Source organism: Neophocaena asiaeorientalis, unplaced genomic scaffold (genome assembly GCF_003031525.2).
Source record: "Neophocaena asiaeorientalis asiaeorientalis breed wild unplaced genomic scaffold, Neophocaena_asiaeorientalis_V1.1 scaffold527, whole genome shotgun sequence".
NCBI classification, from domain to species: domain Eukaryota; kingdom Metazoa; phylum Chordata; class Mammalia; order Artiodactyla; family Phocoenidae; genus Neophocaena; species Neophocaena asiaeorientalis.
The window spans coordinates 1,458,452-1,473,875 of NW_020173712.1; the positions used below are offsets into that span (position 1 = coordinate 1,458,452).

Here is a 15,424-nt window from a genome sequence, read left to right on the forward strand (position 1 = left end):
AGTATTTAAACCCTGAAAATTAATTGTTTAACAAATAGCTGAGTGAGCTCTGCTGTTCCAGCTGGAGAAGAGAACAGACTGATAGAGTAATAAGAGCCTCTATTTTTACGGAGGGCTCAAGGGAGAGATGATCTGCTGTTCGCATCGTCCAAACAGGAAGCTATGGTCATAAATTCTAACATGAAGGACATGGAGGATTTAGGTTAAATAGAAAGATGACTTGGCTGATAGTGAAGGCTATAAAATCATGAAATGGCTCCCCGGGGTGGATGGTAGATTTCTCTTTCTGGAAATGATGTGTAAAGAAGAGGCTCGTCTGTCAGGATGATGGAGGGGGACCTAAGCACGGTATCAGGATGGTCTCAGTGACAGTCTGTATATTCTGGTTCACTAAAGCAGCCTCTATCTTTAATTTCCAGCAACTAAAGCAAATGCCTAAATCCCTTAGAGCCTGGGCACACCTTTGCTAATTTGGCTTGTAATGGATTTTAGCTTAATAAAACAGACAATAACTTGAGGAGTTGCTAAATGTAATTAAATAACTGAAGAGGTGTAATACAACCTATAAACATTAAAGCATTTCAACACACACTTAATGACAACCAGGTCCAGGTAAAGATGTATTTCTGTCAGGTAATTACTAACAGAATTGTTTAGGACGCAGAGGACTGGGATACAAACAACATTAAACGTTGGTTATCATTTTCATGCTTAGCATTCACATTAGTTAAGGCATTTGTGGTGGTGTAACACCATAATGTCACTAATGAGTAATTATTTCTAGAGCAATTACTTTTTAAGTGATTAAGATGCATTGTATCGCTGTGACCCAATTGACTTTATATTTGCTTTCTCAATAGCTTCCTTGTCTTCCCTACCACCCCCCCTTCCTGAAGCATATTAGACTGTCTTTTTCTCACAGGAAAATAATAGATTAATAATTACCAAATGCATACTGTTCCTGAGAGAAATACAATGCAGCAAGCTAATGTCTGCTAATTCTTAAGCTACCATTAAGGAGTTGAAGAGAGTATCAGGATTTTGAGTTGGATAATATATACATTTAAAACCTAAAATTTACAAGTTTATCATCATTTGGTCAATGAGTGAGAGAAAGGTATTAAGCCTCTGAATTGTAATATACCTGAATGATAATAAAGGTGTTGACCAATATTAATTTATCCACAGAGAGCTTACATTCTGCATGGTGTTTACTAAGGCCTGTAGAAGATATTTAGTAAAATTATTAAGATTATAGTCTTTGGCCCTAAGAACCTTAAAATCAAAGCCCAGATACAAGATAATCTGATGTAGGAAGATATTAGCTTTGTCATCCTGGATCGCAACTAAAGCAAAGGCCTTCATCTCTTTGAGCCTCAATACTACTTTTTTTAAAAAATAAATTTATTTATTTATTTTTGGCTGCATTGGGTCTTCATTGCTGTGCATGGGCTTTTCTCTAGTTGCGGCGAGCAGGGGCTACTCTTCATTGTGGTGCGTGGCCTTCTCATTGCAGTGGCTTCTCTTGTGGAGCATGGGCTCTAGGCATGTGGGTTTGAGTAGTTGTGGCTCGCAGGCTCTAGAGTGCAGGCTCAGTAGTTATGGCCCACGGGCTTAGCTGCTCCACGGCATGTGGGATCTTCCCAGACCAGGGCTCGAACCTGTGTCCCCTGCATTGGCAGGAGGATTCTTAACCACTGCACCACCAGAGAAGTCCCAAGACTCAATACTATTAATAGCATAACAACAATATGAGCAACTACCACTTAGAATAGATGTAAGGACTTAATGCATAGAAATTGTTTATCATGGCTTAAACATTCTTACAAACTTTAGCTCTAAATATAAAAATAATTACATATTTATTTATATTTACTATTATTAGTCATGTGTTAAGTATGAATAATTTGCGTCATAAGATCTCTGATAAGGGAGATAACTGGAAGCTGAAGGAGTCATTGCAGAGGAAATGAGCTATTGGCTAGGTGATGAAGGATGGGCAAGATTTTGCTAGATAGAGTGTAAGGGAGGGTTTTCCATCCCAGCAGTGTGAGCACATGCCCAGAGCCAAGGACATATGAGTAAAATGGCTACAGAAACTTGAGTGGTAAGAAAATTTGTTGAGATTTACACCTGGTGAAAGGCTGATGAAGACAAACAGTGGTTGATCTTAAGTCCAGGTCACCTAGTTTATATTTTATCTATTGAAAACCGCAGAGCACAGTATGACATAATATGAAACAAAGTGCTAATATTATAATTTACTTAAATCTGATTGATGAGTCATAAACTCAGATGCCCAGAGGGTCAGGCTTATGGTCTCTGTACTATGAGGAGTAGACTCTACCTAAGACAACAGGGAATGGTGGGAATCAGGGTCAAATGGAAAAAACATACTCTGTCAGAACAAGGAAAAAACATACTCTGTCAGAACAAGGTACCAATGTCTCAGCTTCAGTTACTTGTTGCCATGTGGGTAATAAGGCCCAGTGTTTCCGACCTTTCGATTTTTTAAATGATAACTAGGAAATATAAATATTAAAATGAAATGTGCTTAATTTTTAAAAGTACCATGTTAGTCAAATAAAATACTTGTATGAATTGGGTATGTCCTGAGGGCTGACAGTAGGCAGCCCTTGATATTATGTGAATTTATAAATGAGGAAAGCAAGTCTCTGAGGCATGGAGTGATTCACTATAATTGACACAGAGAGTGAGTTACAGGCAGTGCTGGGATCTGAACCAATGGAAACTTTATCCAGGATTAAACTAGAACTCACTGGAGGTTAAGGCTTTATTCCACTTAGTGTGGAACGGGGTGAACACATGCCGAGAGTCAGGACAGCTGTGAGGTTTCAGTGCAACATTCATTTCACTAATAGGTGTCTTCACATTTTAGATTATTTTTCATTACAACCTCAAAGGAAACAGTTTAGCAGATGAACACAAGTCAAAATAAAATTTAAAAAAAACAAGTGTGAATGTGGGTTTTCTTTTCTTCGTTTCAGTGCAGTAGAGAGGAAAGAACATGTCCTGGGGAGTCACGCAGCCATTCAGACCTGGGTGCAAACACCACTGTTCACCATTTCCTAGTTATGCCGCTTGAGGAGATCAGTTTGCTTGCCTTTAAAATGAAAATAACGATGTTTAGCATATAGAGTTTCTGGAGGATAACATGGAATTGTATAACTTGATGACATGCTATCACATACAAGGAAGAGTGATAATGTCTGGAAACTTGGTTTTAAACACTGATTTAAGAAAGTCAGGAAAGAACGATTTAACAATTAGAAACGGATGTTCTGATATGAGCGTTTCCAGTCAACTTCCCTGGGAAGCATAAGTTAAAACTCAGCAATAGTAATAGCCAATTAAATTATTAATATACTATTCTACCATTCACATAATATAGGTCAGTGAAAATTTCAGACCATGGTAAAGCAGAAATAAGTAAGGACGACTTAGATATGGTATTGTTATTAAGATTAATTGCTTTTAGGATGTACTACAGGATAGAAGAATTGTGAGTTAAAGTCAGTTTTCACAGTGTGAGGAAATGAGTTACTGAAAAATTTCAAGAAAATTAATGAGTTGAAGAAATAAGCAAGATTTCTAGCAGAACAGGAGAGTTCTCCTGGATTTACAACTGTGACTTCGAAATACACAAAATTAACATTTTTGGAAAAGAGGTGGGATAATATTTGGAACCAGTCTTGGATTTATATCTGGACCTGGCATTTCTAGCTCTGCGACCCTGTGGATGTTATTAATTCTTCTCTCAGTCTCCTTTTCTGTAACACATGGATAAAAATGTCTGTTTTATAGCAGTGCTGATGGGAAATCAAATAAAATGATGTCCATGAAGCATTTAGAGCAATCACTTGCAAATCCTCAGTGTTCAGTATATGGTACCTGTTCTTACCATTGCTATTATAATCTATTTTAAGATTCTGAATGAGGTCAAGAGGAAAATGGTGAAATATTTTTAATGAGATTAAAGGAAAAAAGGAAGCAATTAAAAATAATATTGCAAAAAATATTGCAATTAATGCTTTGGACACATGGATGGTATGATGTCTTTTTATATTAAAAGTAACATAATATATGTCAAGTCTAGAACAACAAATTCATATTTACACCTTCCTTTTACATAATGTTGGGAATGCTCCATCGAACAGTAGCTTCCATGACAACAGGGGATGCATTAAGTATACGTTTTGTGTCTCTCATAACAATTAGTAAAGTATCCTACAAAAACCATGCAGGCAAACCACTTAACAATGTAGAGCAGTTTCCAGATTTTCTCTGTACAGTCTTTATACTTCTTTCTCTAATAATGGAGTTTTTAATAGATGCAAAGGAATGAGACATGTAACATGTCCATCCTCAGATTCATCTGAAAATAAATACCTAAGATTAGTCATTTCCTAAGGTGAATGTCCAATCAATTTTCTCAATTCTGGAAAATACTATTTTCTGTTTAAAGCATAATTAGTGTAATATTTGATATATGTAGCTATTGAACTGGTACCATTTATAAGACGGGTGTTCATTAATTATAAAATATTTAATAAAAATTTGGGGATTGCTTTATCTGTCTGAAGAACTGGACCATGTTATATATAGAACAAGTTATATTAGAATAATACTTTGTAGGGGCCAAACTATCAAATTGGTCAGCACATGGCTTTGAAAATGTGAGTCTGAATGCCTTTAAGGAGGATGTGCGTTTTCCAGTTTCTCTAAGTGCCCATCCCTCCCTATGACACCTTTCCAGGTTCTCTTCATTTAGTAATCTGCCCAGCCCCAGTGGATATCTGAATTTGTGACCCTGGCTCGCAGATACTTGATCTGTTGCATAGCAGATACCAGTAGTCCAAAGGCAGAATCATTACAAGCTTTCAAATATATGTGTCCAATCAGCGCTCTTTTTCATATGAACATAAGGGTTTATTGGAACTAGATGAACACAATCTATACTGAAGAACTTATTCCATCTTTGAGAGAAATAACTCTTCTGTAAGTCAAATTGATGGATTTGTGAGTTATTGGGGCAATGAACAATCAAATAAGGTAAACAGCAGTGCCTTCAAGAGATCTCAAAGAGATGGTGTATAGACCATCTCTGTAAGAGGATGCAAACTTTTAAACTCTTTATTGAAATATAACCTTTGAAAACTGTTTCATTGAAATATATGTCCAGAAAAGTGCTCAATTTATAAGTATATAGCTTGATGAATTTGATGGGGTACCATACTTGAGCAATAGCACCCAGAAGGTATGGATTATTTCCAGCGTCCAGAAGCCCTCCTCAAGGCCCTTCCAGTAGCTGCCCCTCCCCAAGGTATCCACCTCCCCTACTTCTCTCACCTTAGATAGTTTTCCTGCAATAGAACTTCATATGAAAGGAATCACAGTGTGCTCTATTTTGTGTTTGGCTTTTTGAATTCAACATTACTTCTGAGATTTATGCTTATACTTTAGGGGGATGAGAGTAGCAAAACCATCTGACATTATGTGCCAAGGGCTCTGACAAGATGGGCTCACAGGGATTCACTGTATGCTTTTCTATATATGTGGGGTAATTTGAAAGGAAAATGCATAGTAGAAGCTGGAAAATAAGAAATATATACATATAAGCTATAACAAGTATTATGCATTAAGAAGTTCTTTAGGGAAAAAATATCAAATGTTTCTCCATCCATGGATATATATATATATTAAGAAAAGAGAGAGGTGTAGCACCCAAAGTGTTGAAGGAAAAATCAATGTTACTAGTTTATATGGACCTTCCAGTAATTCTTTGACAAATGTCACCTTTGGCCACAAAAGAAGCAGTAAAGAATTATGCTCACTATTATTTTTCCTAATTGCCCTCTTCACATCAGTTTCTGATTATTTACCAACTAAACACTTCTCGACTTTATTAAAATTATTCCTAAAAATACTTTACTGGTATATTTATCGATTATTTCCTATCAGAATAGTCTTGTAGGATGTTTCTCTGCCAATATTCAAATATTGTAGAAAGTATTTATAAAGCAATAATATATTTATCTTCCTATATGCTTAAATAAAAGTATCACTGATGTATCAGTCCTTTATGAAAAAAGGTTACATTTCCTAGAAAAGGTTATAGATTTCTATGAAACATATGTCAAATCTCTGTTCTAATGTTTGGTATTTATTTATTTTGATGAAAATATTACTGAACTGTCTCAACCATCTCTTCCTGTATATTTAAATTGGAATATATGACATTTCATAAGAAAGAGCTCCGATGTAAGAATGTACTAAATATTAGGGAAAAGTACTGTGGATTTAGGCAGCAAGCATACCCAAATTTCCTTCTGAACTGAGAAAAATTTAATATTATACTGTAAAAATGCTTATATATATTATTATATCAACTGATACTTTGCAACAAATACTTCAGAAGATTTTTCAGTGCAATGATAAATGCTCTTTGTAGTCAAGTTCTAAAAATTCAAAGATTTTAAATGATTTTCCAAGTCATAAAAAGGATGAGTAAATGCACATTTGATCACATACTCCCTGATTAAAATTCTTAATGGCTTCCTTTCCTCTAAAGATGAAGTCCAAACCCCCAAATATTACCAACAAAAGGCCCTTCTTTCCTCTCCAACTCATACCTCACTTTCATAGCTTGCTCCCTCACGGCCCATACTTTAGCCATTCTGAAATTCTTTTACTTACCTTTCTTCCTTTCCTTTTTCCTAAACATGCTGTTCCCTCTACCTGGCATCTCCTTCCCTCTGTTCTTCTCCATACTCTTTACCTGGTTAACTGTAAGTTTTCCCTCAGGTCTCATTTTACACATTACTGTCCCTCTCTTTCCCACCCCCGACACACACACGCACACACCCCAAGTTGATTACTTGGAAAACTTTTTTTTTTTACACTTCTTCATCTGATAGAAACTAAGTGCCTCAGGTAGCTATGCATCATGAAAGCAGATAAGATATCATAACCACTTTACAAAGGCAAAAGTGGCCCAGTGAAATCAGATGACTTTGCAGGAAGGAATTAGAAATCAGGTTATCAGCTCATCAGATTCAGAGCAGGGCAGTGTTCGCTCCATACTGCCTCTCTGGTTTGATCAATAAATATGTCCCATTCCCTAACTGAATCACAGGTCAGTTTACTATTAGCATTAAAGTGCATAGTTACAGAGATGCTGTACATTAAGAACCTCAAAATGTTCATATGCTTTATATCAAGTCTAGTTATTCTTAAAGAATTTTTCCCTTTTCTTAAAAACTGCACTCTCCTTTCCTTATGAAAAGCACACAAACTTATTTTGGAAAATCTACAGATCAGGAGAGAATTTTAACCAGGGGATTTCATGATCAAATCTAATATAGAAAATTATAATTAAAAATGGAAAATCAACATAAAAGATGTTAAAGACAGCATTAAAATAGTAAAAAGTTGCAATGCACCTAAATATTCCAAAGTAAAAGGTTGGCAGCATACAGAGTTACCCACAAATATGACAGATTATGTAGTCTTAAAAATCATACTGTAGAAAAATGAAGGAATATTCATCATATAATATTAAGTGAATGAAGCAAATTATAAAATGGACATACAAAACAGTCACAATTTTCTGTGGAAAAAAATATTCAAAGAATACAGAAGGAAACTCTCCCTAACCTATTAATGATGGGTATCTTCAAAGGAAAATTTTTTTTAAATATTTGATGTTTAATTCTTTACTTTCCAAGTTTTCTGTGACTAACATGTAGTATTTAGGTATCCAGAAAACAAACCCTTACTCTTATTAAAAGGAAGGAAGGGAGGGAAGGGAGAGAGAGAGAGAAATGACACTCTTTCAATAAATCCATAGAAGATGGTGGGCAGATGACTCAATTGTTTTAAACCTCCAGTGTCTCATCATTTTACAGACACATAACTTCACAACAATACCAACAATTATGCTGTAAATTCTATCAGCCTATATGGCCTATAGATATGGCAGATATGGAACAGTGATGTTCTAAATAGAATAATCTATGAGCAAAATTTCTTATCTAGAAGATATGTGGCTTATATTGAAATTTATGGGATTTTTTCTGTAATGTAGGAGCTATAGCTAAGAAAACAAATCACTCACACTTATGTAGCTTCAAGTATGAAGCATAATTTTTGTCAATTATAATGTCATGTTTTTACAGAAAGGGAAAAACACAGTAGAGTAATTTCAAGAGTCAAATAGACTTGGATCAATATTCAGCTCCACAGTTACCACAGATTTTAGGCACATTATTTAACCTCTCTGAGCTCCACTTTCCTCTTGGGTAAAAACATCTACCTCCTGGAGTTAAAAAGCATGTAAAACATTTAGTATTAGTGTGCCTGGCACAAAATAACTATTTAATAAATGTGAATTAAAAAGAACTATTAAGTAAGCAAATGAATGAACAGAAAAACTAAACATGAAAAATTAAATACCATGAGCAAAAGTAGATGCTTTGCATTTATAATGACACATCCAATCCTGTGCAGAATCTTCTACCACCAGAACACTGAGGCAGCCCTTTTGGTGGCCAATGGCCACATGGAAAGCTTAATGGAAACTAAACCTTGCTACTTGCCATGGGGTATTTTAACCAACAATACCAGACATCTCCTCCCATCAGAACAGAGTGAGAAAAGAACGTGCACACCCATTCCCAGTGCTGAGCAATCTGCCTGCAGAACACGAAGGGCACCACTGTCCTGGGGACCTTTGGATTCCATGGGTGGCAGCCACTCAATGACACTACCTGAGTCAGACTGCAAAGAATTCCTGGCCACTGACACTCATCTGTTCTACCCTGCCATTGCATTCCCCTTTTATTTTTCTCTCTCTCTCTCTCTCTTTTTTTTTTTATATCTTGGAGTCCCCTCTAGCCCTGTGACATGTTTCACCATCTGTTCATGCAGATGGTGCCATCCAGAGAAGTCAAAAAGTTTGGTGTCCCCAGATCCCTCTTGATTCAGTCGGTTCTCTTTATCACAGAGCAGTAGGAAAAACAAATGAGAAACTGGAAACCACATTTCAAAGCACAGAAAGGCCACAGCTCATATAAGGAATACATTCATGTTCAGTATCTGGTTTGAAGTGAATGCTGTCTACATAGGTAAGCCCTTACCCTGACATTCTTCTGAACAAAACTGTGTCTGCAACAGCTGATTGCACCTAATACAGAGTCAAACACTACCGGCCCTTCTCCCCATTGTCCACCAGGTCAGCAACTACAGTAAGTAATCTATTGTAAATGTGGCTCTATGTATAATGTACACACTCTTTTCTATCCATGCTTATAGAAACTGAAAACTTGCAAGAACAAAATAGCTTTTTGAAATTAAAGAAGGTTGTCACTGAATGCTAGTAATTTGGTTTTACACAATTTAAAAATACTACACAAGATGCAGTTGAGCCAAGCATCCCACTTATGATGGAAAAAAACCCAGAAGCCTGAAGATCAATAGAAAAGAACAAAATCACAAAGAAAGGAAAAGTAACAGGAAAATAGCCTCTTCCTTATCTAAGATGCTTGAGAGTTTTGCAATAAAATAAACACTAAGACTAAAACCTATCTATTGACACAGACTAAATTTAGCCTCCTAGGTGGTTTCAGAATCAAGTTTCCCCAAAGAGGAATGTCTGATAATCCATATTATTTGGAACTTGGTGACTCAGAGTAGGACACTGTTTATATTACACTGTGAATTCAGAAGTTCATTCTCGCTCTGTGTTGATTTCCCCCTCTGTTCTTTCATTGCATATCCCTGCCCACCCCCTGGCCACCCATGCAGTGAATACAGATTTTTTTTCCTCCTTGAGAGTAACTCCACCTACCATCAAACAAGGGCCAGATCCATGGTTTGTCTCATCCCTTTATCAGGAGGTGTAGAGATGGAGTAATTTAACAAGGCTCCATGAATTAACCTTTATTGACTAATATTCGTGTAGCAATGAAATACACAATTCATTCAAATACTAAGAACAAAGAAGGAGCCCATTGGGGCAGAGGCAGTGTTTCTCATTATCACACTATAAGCATTTTTTATATGGGCACAAGGTTGACCGTTGCATTTCTTATATCTGACTTCCCTAAAGAAAAATCAACCCATGATTCCAGGAAAATGGGCTAAAATACTTATGATTTGGGAAAAATATTTTTGAGCAAACGTAAGTGCTTCTTTTCTCCTCACAGTAATCAACCTTCATTCCCCCCACTGCCTGCCCTATGTTCTGTCACACAAATACAGAAAACACACATGTGCACTGTGTATATGCACACACGCATACATACACACTTATACATTCTGAAGTTCAAACAAGATAGCCCAAATAACACAGAGATATTCTCTATACTAAGCAAAGAATATGATGTCTCTGCTCTGCCATCAATGAGACTCCATACACATTTTTATTCATAAAATATTTGATTACCATAAATAGAACTTCCCCCTTGAACTCAACAGTGACAAATTTTCTGAGGCGTGTACCTAAAAAGAGCTAGCTCTCATTAGAAAGTGTTTTCTCATTGATTCATTCTGTGGTGGAAGGCTAATATGGGTCACCTGAATTCCACTTTGATACAATTCTCTCCACCTTCACATCTCTGTATATCTTTCAAAGAACCATACTGATTGCAAATGACAAGGTAACATAACAAAACACCAGGCACCAATGGAAATTTCTACAAAATCAACTCATAGATGTATTTAAGTCACAATTTGGGAAGCTGAATTCATGACAATTGCTGATCCTGTTTTTGTTTTCAAAATGCCTTCTTATCAGCTGTTCAACTGGCATCACCCCAAGCACCATCTCATTGTTAATGTAGTTCTTCTCACTAAGACAGAGAGATGCACATGGTATCTACTAGGGAGGGTAGTCAGATTTTTTTTTTCTCCTCATCAAAACCTAATAACCTTTGATAAGTGGGTATCAAATGCTCTTGATTTGATTTTATGCTTCTTTTTCTACTCAGTATGCAAATCCATTGTTTAATGACGTTAGATACGATTTTGCATGAGTGCCTGAATAGAGACAGAATAATAAATCAATTTGAGATAAACACTGAAGAGAGCACAGATCCTATTCAACTGATAAACCGAGTCAGGTAGTTGGATTGATAACATAGGAAATACCGTGAAGAAATTATAATTACTAATTCATTTACACATACATTTATTCAACAGTTTTTTTCATTGATTCTTCTGAGACAGGCACTATTCAAGATGCTAAAATACAGTTGGGAATAAAACTGAGGTCCCTGCTCTCATGGAGCTTATATATTAGTGGAGTGAGGCCAACAAAAACAGTAAACAAATGAATAATGCATCTAGTTATAAAGAACATAAAATGTAGTAATGTGAAAGAGAAGAAACAAAGTTCTCAGTAAAGCAGTGTTACTTAAACTTTCTTCCTGTGAGCACATGAGTTTGTTCTGCCCTTAGGACCATTTTGCTTCTGTCCTTTACAACTGGAACTCTCATTCCTCAGATCACTGCTGTCAATCTTCATAAATAACATCTCAGCTCAGGTGTCACCTCCTAAAATAGGACTCCACCTTACTCTTCTAGCTACTTTTTATCCAATCTTTCATTCTGTTTTTCTTCATCGAATTCATCACAATTTGCTGCCCTCATTTATCATTAAACATTTTTTTTCATGGTGGCTTATATGTTTCCTTCTCTAAGTACAAGCTTCTGGAGGTAGAGTCTATATCTGGCTTATTCACTCCTGCAACACCCATCCCCCACCTACAGCAACAAGAGATGCTCACTCACTAGTTGACTGGATAGATAGAGGGGTAAATGAATTAAATGTTCAGCAATTCACTTCACTACAATGGCTTTGTTTCATTAAACATGTATTAGAACTACTAATATTTTCTCAAGCTTCCTTTTGGAACACTACACCAATGTTCTAATATTAGGTAGTCAAAAAGAAAAACTGCATTCAGCTATTAGCCTTATGAAAATTCTGAGTATGTCATGTCTGCTCTGCTACCTCCCAGCCCAGGCACTGGGTCATTTCTCCACATTAAACCTGTTAAAGCACTAAAGGCATGGGCTTTGAAGTCAAACAGGCTTGAATTCTATTCCCAGCTTTGATGCTTATAGTTGTACTGCTTTGAACAAGTTACTGAATTTATCTAAGCCTCAGTTTCCTCTTAAAAGATAGAAGGATATCAGTATCTACCAGATTGGATTATTTGGGGATTAGGAGATACAATGTATGCACAGTACTTGATACACAGCATGTACCCAATTAATTGTGACTATTATGATTATCTTGGTAACTACAGTAATAAACTACAACAACAATTACTTATTAGGGACCTACTGTGTGCCAGCTACTTTACATGGGTTATATTATTTAATTTTGACCATATTCCTGCAAGTTAAATGATATTATGATTTTCAGTTTAAAGTTAGGTAACTTTTTAAAAAGCCACAAAGCCTGTAAGAACAAACTCCAGAACTTGGCTTTTACCTACCATCCTATCCTACCTCTTCCATCCCCCTATTACGTATATTCTTCTCCTACAAACCTCCAAGTTTTGAGTCTCAAGTTTTGAATGTCTCATTTGTCTTTGTGTATCCCCGAAACCTGGCACAGTGTTGGTACATAATAAGGATTTACCACCACCATTCCTTCTTGCCAAATATCATCCCACACGAATCAGGATGGGAAACAGCAGAAGAGGCCAACGTTAGATACCTGTAGAAATCTTAATAACAGCAATTAAGTTGTTTACAAACAACTTAATATGTGCCAAACACTTTATGAAAATCTTTACAAGTATTTGTCTGCTTAATCACCCCAGTAATTTTATAAGGTGGGTACTATAAAGCCCTATATTCCTGATGAGGGAGCTGAAGCTCAGAAAGATGGAGCACAGCTAGTTAGAGATAGAGGAAGGCCTTGCAACAGGAGGTCAGATTCCACACCCATGCTCCAAACATGCCAGAAGAAGTTGGTCTCTCTCCTGGTCTTTTCAGTATTTTCCCTTAGTTGTCAGTTTACTACAGCTGCTAAAATATAAAGTCCTAATTATATTCTCTATTATTGCTACTGAGAACAATCCAACATGGAATTGGAATCTTCCTCCAAGGATTTATGACCATTTAGCATTTTGGTACCTTTTATTCTGTCCATACGAGTGCAGATAATGAGCTACTTCTCAGAAGTAAAATAGCTTGAGCATTTCATAATATGGTGACTGTGATTTCAGTCATTAACCTATTACAGTGGTCTGACTTGCTTTATTTGTGACCTCCAGAATAAAGACGTAGGAATGGGCTAGAAATCCTCCCTTACCACCCATTTAGTAAATCAAGTAATTAAACTTTTACCAAAAGTCTTTTAACCAAAAAAATATGGAGGTGATTTCCAGAGGTTGGGTAATGCTTTATCTCCTTCCTTTTTTTTTCTGCCCGTGGAGAATAAGGCTGGCATGAATATCTGTGAAACAAATATTTTTCACTCGTTCCAGAAAATAAATATAGATTTTCTTCCGTGTACTCTAGGGTCTTCTGTGATAGGCCGGTAGACAAAGATCCCACTTGTCTGAAATTTAGAGGTGTGTCTAATGGCTCAGTACTCTTTCTGCTTTCCCTTCCAGTATGAGAGTACTGATGCCAGAGTTAGAGACAAGGGTCTCACTGAGAGACTATTTTAAATCCGGGACACGAAGGTGTACAGGTTACTTGGGTCATTCCTTCCTGGATTATCAAGTAAGAATTGACCTTCTTCAATCCAGCAGGAAAGCTTGTGGACCAGGTGACTTGCAGGCAGCCTTCAGAGTCTCTGCAAACCAACAGCAGCCATGTGCCTCCTCAAAGCACTAGGGTTTTACATCTCTGGCTAACTAAATTGAGACTTAATCAAATCTTACAGTGGTTGCTTTTCCCTAGTCTGTAACCTTCTTGAAACTCCACAATATGGATGTACAATTCTGAAATAGAAGAGATTTTCAAAATCCCTACACACCAAGTAACAAACTGTAGTGCATGCTGCTTTTCCTTGAACTTGGGTATTCAGAAAAGTGAAACAAAAAAACCTCTCTGCATCTAAACAGTTGCAAAGTAGAGATCCATTCAAGAATAAAGGATGAAAGGAGGAGTGACGATATTAAGTTATACCTGAGGAACATACTCTATGTCCTATATGTATGGGAATAGCAATGCCAAAAACAATGCACAGGTCCCTATTGCGGAGTCCTATTCAAGACTGAGAGTCATACTCATCTATTTAGGAATGATGCCCACAAAAATCTCTCTAGAGGGGAGATGAATGACTCTTAGAAGTTCCTTTCAGGAGCCTTGGGAATTTAGGCTCTCCATTCTTCTCCTTCTATCAGCGTTTTCAGTACGGCTTTTTCCAAGAGTCTTTTGCATCCATCTACCTGGACAGAGACACTGTTCTCTCAGTCTCTGGGAAGGTGACTGAGATCATAGGCTTTGAGTTCAATACTAAGCCTGGAAACTCACTAGAAAGTTACTTACTTTCCCAGAGCCTGAGTTTCCTCAACTATAAAATGGCACTGATGGTAGCCTGCTTCACAGGATTGTTTAATATAAATAATTCAGGGCTTGACATACAGAAGGTACTCAATAGAAAAGGGAACCCTCCTACACTACTGATAGGAATGTAAATTGGTGCAGCTGCTATGGAAAACAGTATAGACATTCCTCAAAAAACTAAAACTGGAGCTTCTATACGATCCAGCAATACCACTCATGGGCATATATATACAGACAAAACTGTAATTCAAAAAGATACATGAAAAAAGATACATACACCCCTATGTTCATAGCAGCACTATTCACAATAGCCAGGTCATGGAAGCAACCTAAATGTCCATCAACAGATGAATTGATATGGTATATATATATATATTACATATATATATAATGGAATATATAAATAAGGGAATCATTCATAAAAAAGAATGAAATAATGTCATTTGCAGCAACACGGATAGACCTAGAGATTATCATGCTAAATGAAGTAAATCAGAAAGAGAAACACAAATACCATATGATATCACTTATATGTGGATATAAGTGATAAATATGACACATATGAACTTATGTATGAAACAGACTCACAGACATAGAGAACAGACTTGTGGTGGCCAAGTGACAGGGGCGAGGACAGGGAGGGATGGATTGGGAGTTTGGGATTAGCAAATGCAAACTATTATATATGGAATGGATAAACAACAAGGTCCTACTGTATAGCATGGGGAACTATATCCAATACCCTGTAATAAACCATAATGGAAAGGAATATGAAAAAGAATATATATATATATGTATATACCACTTTGCTGTAGAGCAGAAATTAACACATTGAAATCAAATATACTTCATTAAAATAAATTTTAAAAAG

The 15,424-nt window shown here is 36.5% G+C and overlaps 1 protein-coding gene across 3 annotated transcripts in view; it reads right to left on the reverse strand.

Annotated features, from left to right (window-relative positions):
- The window catches only part of GABRB2 (gamma-aminobutyric acid type A receptor subunit beta2), a 283,903-nt gene that overhangs the window by 166,871 nt on the left and 101,608 nt on the right, over window positions 1-15,424 (reverse strand). The window lies entirely within an intron of this gene.